The sequence below is a fragment of the Gordionus sp. m RMFG-2023 genome, chromosome 1 (assembly GCF_954871325.1).
Source record: "Gordionus sp. m RMFG-2023 chromosome 1, tfGorSpeb1-WG-v2, whole genome shotgun sequence".
Classification (NCBI taxonomy): Eukaryota; Metazoa; Nematomorpha; class Gordioida; order Chordodea; family Parachordodidae; genus Gordionus; species Gordionus sp. m RMFG-2023.
Window position 1 is genome coordinate 59,122,527 of NC_088775.1, and position 6,000 is coordinate 59,128,526.

At 25.3% G+C, this 6,000-nt stretch overlaps 1 protein-coding gene across 4 annotated transcripts in view; it reads right to left on the bottom strand.

Moving 5' to 3' along the window:
- LOC135923035 (uncharacterized) overlaps nt 1–2,371 on the bottom strand; it is a 155,717-nt gene extending 153,346 nt beyond the window's left edge. For all 4 annotated transcript variants that reach the window (XM_065457634.1, XM_065457636.1, XM_065457635.1 and 1 more), the window contains exons 1-5: nt 2,294–2,371; nt 2,089–2,251; nt 2,007–2,045; nt 1,946–1,963; nt 1,664–1,896 (exon numbers count right to left, since the gene is read on the bottom strand). The gene's annotated coding sequence lies outside the window, so the exon portion shown is untranslated. The remainder of the gene's footprint in view (nt 1–1,663; nt 1,897–1,945; nt 1,964–2,006; nt 2,046–2,088; nt 2,252–2,293) is intronic.
- Between the last annotated feature and the right edge of the window lie 3,629 nt (nt 2,372–6,000).

Genomic DNA, 6,000 nt, shown 5'->3' on the forward strand with positions numbered 1-6,000 from the left:
TTCTTCTTGAACTTCTATTTTATTTAGAGATTGATATCATAAATTATTTTCTAGTGTAGGTTATAATATTATTATGTAAATTTATTACTATGCTATATACATTGATTATTTTCAAAGTGAAATATTTAGTAATGCAAGTAATAATGTTTTAATTTAAGATGATTGGTGCCAAATAAATTAGATTTAGAAAGATTTACTCTTCCTTTTCCATATGAAATATAAGAAAACATGACAATTCGAGAGCAACAATATTTGCAAAATAGTGTTGTATATGCTACTATATAATTAGACCCTTTAATTCAAATTTTATTGAGTATTGGACAAAAAGAGATGGCTAAAGACCATCTTAAAGATTTATGGCATACGCAAAACTCTATTATTTAGAATATATTGGAAACTATGACTATACCTATGGTTGTAGCAATAATAATGATAATGGTATCAACATTGATGATCTTGAAATTTACTTTTAGATAGAGAAAAAAAAATCAAGTAATCATCAGATAGAAAAAAGGATCAATAAATGCCTATTACATCTTTAATAGAAAATTTCTCAGAAGTTAAGAGTATAAATAAGGATACAAATATTTTAAAATTCTGGGAAGAAAATTCTTCAATATATCCAGAATTATATATCTTGTCTAAAATCGTCATGGCTGTACTGACAACACAATACAATAATTTATGTATTGTAAAGTAAAGATATCTATCTATTTTAGGTTAGTGTAGAACATGGGTTTTCATCTTTGAAATATATATTATCCAATTTATGTGGAAATCTCAAGGATGATATTTTAGAAGATATTATGATTATATGATAGTATAAAACATTTTAAATATAAATTATTTCATTTTTAAAGTATTTATTTGTAAATTATGTATGTGTATATATTGAAGTATAATAATAAATGAATGAAAAAAGCCTTATTTCGAGTCATTTTTTTTTATGTTCCCTGAACCCGGATTCTTTATTAAATTTTATTCCTGTACCTGAACCCAGACCCTTTTTTTTGTTGAAGGGTTACATTCCTGCCTTTTTTTGCCAGGTAGCATTAATGGTGGTGTGCTACTTTGAAAAGATGCATTAGTAGTAGCTGGCTACTTTGAAAGGAAGTTTTTAACAAAACTGGCTAAAGCATACATAAATTTAAAAACTTATTTTTTATAGTTTTATTTGTACCCAGCCTATTAGATAAAATTTAAGCCCAGTTTGTGGTCTATGCTGTGTAAGTCTCTAAAATACTTAAAATATAGCATAAATATATAGATTAATAATATAAATAAATCAATCAATGAAAGAACATATGCCATACTTTTATGTTAAGGATTTGCATAACAAACACAAAGCCTAATGTTCAGGCCAGGTATTCAAAATATTGGATAGGAACATTTTTGATCATAATTATTTATAAATATTAGTGTTTTTAAAATAACTAGTTCCCATGTATTTAAAAGAAAAAAGTATGAACAATTAATTATTTTATTTGCCTTCATTTTTGAGTAAGACTACTCTTTTTAATTAAATTGATTTTTATAATTATATTGTTTTTAAATAAATATTTAATATAAACATTAAACAATAAATTAAAAAGTTAAAATATAATAATAAAATATAAAGTAAAAATTAATATATTATAAACTAAGTTTCAAGCAGTGGCCTTACTGATGTTTGGAGTGGCTTATATATATTATGGGGAGCTCATAAAGAGGATAGACATTTATCCAATTTGCTATATTAAGTGGTAATAAAATTAATCTAAATTTATTTATTTTATTTTAATGGTGATCACAGTCGCATATTCCTTCCTTTTAATGCCAATTTCCAGGTTTACAAATCAGCCATGTGCATTTATAACTAATTTCAAATAAATTACTTAGCTGATTCAATAATGGAATCTAATAAATTTTTTGAAGAATCAATATTTTGTTCAAGATTTATTTTTACTTCAACACAATCAAATGCCTATAAGTCATTGGTAAAAATCATCATATTATATTGTATTTACCAAATAAATAGGGTCACTTTTTAATTTTGTCCAAGGTATCTATATCAAAAAAATTTTATTTATTATATATGCATGATCCAACCTTAATAAATACTGAATTACATATTGCACTGTTCAATACTATAAAATGAGGTAGTTTTAATATATCCATTAATGCTTTTTCATCTATTTTCACATCTGTTAGCATAGCCTCTCCCTTAACCAAACTAATGCTTAGCATATCCGAAGATAAGTTTTTAATAAACCTATTATATATTTTCATTTAAAAATTGCATTATTTATGTTACTTTTCTAATCTTTTAATAATTTGATTTTTAATAAATGACATTATAAATTGGTATATAAACTGAAAATTTCCTAAAAAAGTTACCTGACGAGATGTCCTTCATACTGACATGTTTATTTTCATTCCTCTAAGCTTATGTCCTTTATGCTGTTAAAAACAGCAGAGCTAAGCTTCATTCTCTCATACTCATCAAAAACTTGAAAATTACAGATAACTTTAAAAACATATTAAAAATTATCATATAGAATCTAATTTCAAATTTCTGATAATAATGGGCTACAAATATGATAATAATGATAACAGTAGCGTCACTAGGGGGGGTGGGGGGTGGCGCAGGGGCTCAAGCCTCCTAAAAAATTTGAATACCCCTCTGAAGCAAAAAATTTATTTTTTAATGGTTCCTTAATTTCCCCTTGAACTAAAAAAAAATTTTTTAATTGCCCCTCAACGATTTCTTTTATAATATAGATATATTTTTAAATTAACAAGACTATCTAAATTTTTATTTTTATTATTAGATTAGATTAAAACATATAAAATATATTTTTACTATGTCACCTTGTAATCAAATTCTGTGTTAAAAATGGAATATCAATACCATGCAAAATGTTTAAATAACAATTCAGCATTAAAAGTTAAAGTTTAATTGATATTTATTATTTAAATTATTTTAAAATCCTAATTAAATAAATATAATCATTGTCAAGAAAGCGAGATTTGACATTGGAAATTAAAACCTAAATATAAAATAAAATATATACTAAAATTATAGTTGAATCCTTTATTAAATAATAATAAATATAATTAAATACAAAGTGAAAAACATAATCAAAATAAAAGAAAAAATTAAAATTAATATAAGAAAAATAAAATTAATATTATAAAAAGTAATTTAAGTTAAAAATAATAATTTAATCATCTTCCTTTTCGCTCATAATTTCTCCATTATATATCCTTTTTCTTTAATCAACATTTGCATAGTCTGAATTTGTATCGAGATTTAATTCTTTTTTCTTGAGTAGATTTGAATATCTTTCGGCTTCGTAATTTTATTTAAAAGTAATTTGCCTGTCTGGCGTTTTTCTTAATCTAGTAAATTTGCATGTTACCACAATTACAACACCCTTCCACTTAGATTAGTCCCACCATTCTGCGAGTGATCTCCTTTCTTCCGCTTTTGACTTTACTGATCTTGTTTCTTCACCGAATCTATTCGTCTTAATCTTTAATGTCTTCTAGTTTCTAACGACGGCGGTCTATTGTCTAATATTCTTCACTTATAAGGACTGTTTGTATCCGATTACAATCTGAAATTCTTGATTCCTTCTGTTTCTTGACAACACCTTGTAAACGATTATCTCTTGATCTCTATCCTAGTCTTTGCTTGTTTCTAACGGTTTCTGGTAACTAATGACGGTAAACGACTGACGATAATTTGTCTGCGAGTAATGATTGTTTCCACGAATTCCTGTCTCTATGATCATCAACTTTCGTATCTTAGACTAAAGTTTCCGTCGACACTTGGCTATATTGGTCAGTGATTAACGATTGCAGCTCGAACGTCTTGGCCCTTTGTTCTATCTAGTACCTTGTCTTTGAAGTTCTAGGCATCTAATTCTTGTAACCGTATAGATCTTACGACAGTTCCTAGATATCGACTTTGTCTTTATTCTCACTTGATATTGGTCTCACCGTTTCAGATCGCATCTAATCTACTTCGACCTAAAATAATCTATTTAACCCTTTATAACTTCTGAAATAATTTATTCCTTTTTCTTACACATTTATTCTTAAATTTGAACTACCTAGAATATATCATCTGTTCACTCCTTCTTATGGTTATCACCTCTAATCTAATTCTTCCTTACATAATTAATTTCTTAACTTCGAAATATTTGCTCACTTTTTCCTCTAAATTAGATCTTAAAATAATAATATAGTCAAAATATGCTAAATAATTATTAATTTATATTAAATTCTACAACCCCCTTTACCCTCAATGAAGTTCAGACCCATATCTTCATTGAGTCATTTGCGGTAGTAGTCCTTTAAATCTAAATTTCTCTTGATAGTCTTGAATCTTAAAAAAAATTCTAAATATTTTTCCAAAATATAAATATATATTTTCTTTTTTTAAAAAAAAAAAATTGCAACTTTATTTCTTCCTACTTTATTTGGCGCTCAAGTCTTTTATTTATTTTCTTCTCTATATTGTCTATATCCTTTAATAAAAAACTGCTGAAATATATAATCTATTTTCGCACACACGTTGTTGAAAAACTAATGAAGTCTAATCATTATATTTTTCATATATATGTTTGTTGAACAACCACTGAACTCTATCATCATGGTTTTCACACCCAAGTTTTTGAACAATAAATGAAATCTAATCATTAAAATTTTCAACACATGTTGTTGAAAAACAAGGATATATATTTCTAAAGCAGATTTTTCTTTCTGCTAGTATTAGAATTATGTTGCATAATTGATCTCAAATCTTATTTATGATTCAAAAAAATAAAAATCCGATCTCTAATTGAGCTCGATTGCGGCATAAATTTTCTAATGACGAAAGCCGTTTCTCTTTATGAAGATTTTTGGTTAATCTACAACCTAATATACTACATTCACATTAATTCTTGAGGCTGTTTTATCTCTCGCAGCCCTTAAAATAAAAGTTAAACGTAAATCTTCAATAAGAATTTAATTACAACATCAACTATTTCCTATCAAAAAATTTATATTCTAATCTTATTCGCCTAATTTTTAAATTATTATATCTTAGCAAACTATTAGTTTAATATTAACTTTCGCAATTTATGTTTCTTTTTCTTTGTCATAGTTATTTCTAGTGATCAATTAATAATAATTCTAAAATCTAAAACATCATATTCTCTATTAATTTCAAAATTCCAATGGTTTTAGTTTACCAGTAACTCCTAAATATAAAATTCCTAATTATCACCTTTAAATAACTAAACACAAACTTCTTTATATATTATCTACTATGAATGCTACCTTTATAATTCTTTGTTTTTAATTTTAGATTTTATATTCTACATAAACATAATCTTATCAATAATTTTTCTTTTTCACTTTTATTTACATATTTTTCTTACGTTCTTCTGGAATTTTTTTTTTGTATTATAATACAGTTTGACACTTGTCCCACAGTATATAATGATTTGCATTAGACTGAAAAGTTCTAATTGCCCTGTCGCCTCCTCTCTCCAACACCACTGTCAAGAAAGCGCGATTTGACATTGGAAATCAAAACCTAAATATAGAATAAAATATATACTAAAATTATAGTTGAATCCTTTATTAAATAATAATAAATATAATTAAATACAAAGTAAAAACATAATCAAAATAAAAGAAAAAATTAAAATTAATATAAGAAAAATAAAATATATATAATAAAAAGTAAATTTAAATTAAAAATAATAATTTAATCATCTTCCTTTTCGCATCATAATTTCTCCATTATATATCCTTTTTCTTTAATCAACATTTGCATAGTCTCAATTTGTACCGAGATTTAATTCTTTTTTTCTTGAGTAGATTTGAATATCTTTCGGCTTCGTAATTTTATTTAAAAGTAATTTGCCTGTCTGGCGTTTTTCTTAATCTAGTAAATTTGCATGTTACCACAATTACAACATCATTAATTGATAATTAACAAATTTAATATTTTAATTAGCCGAG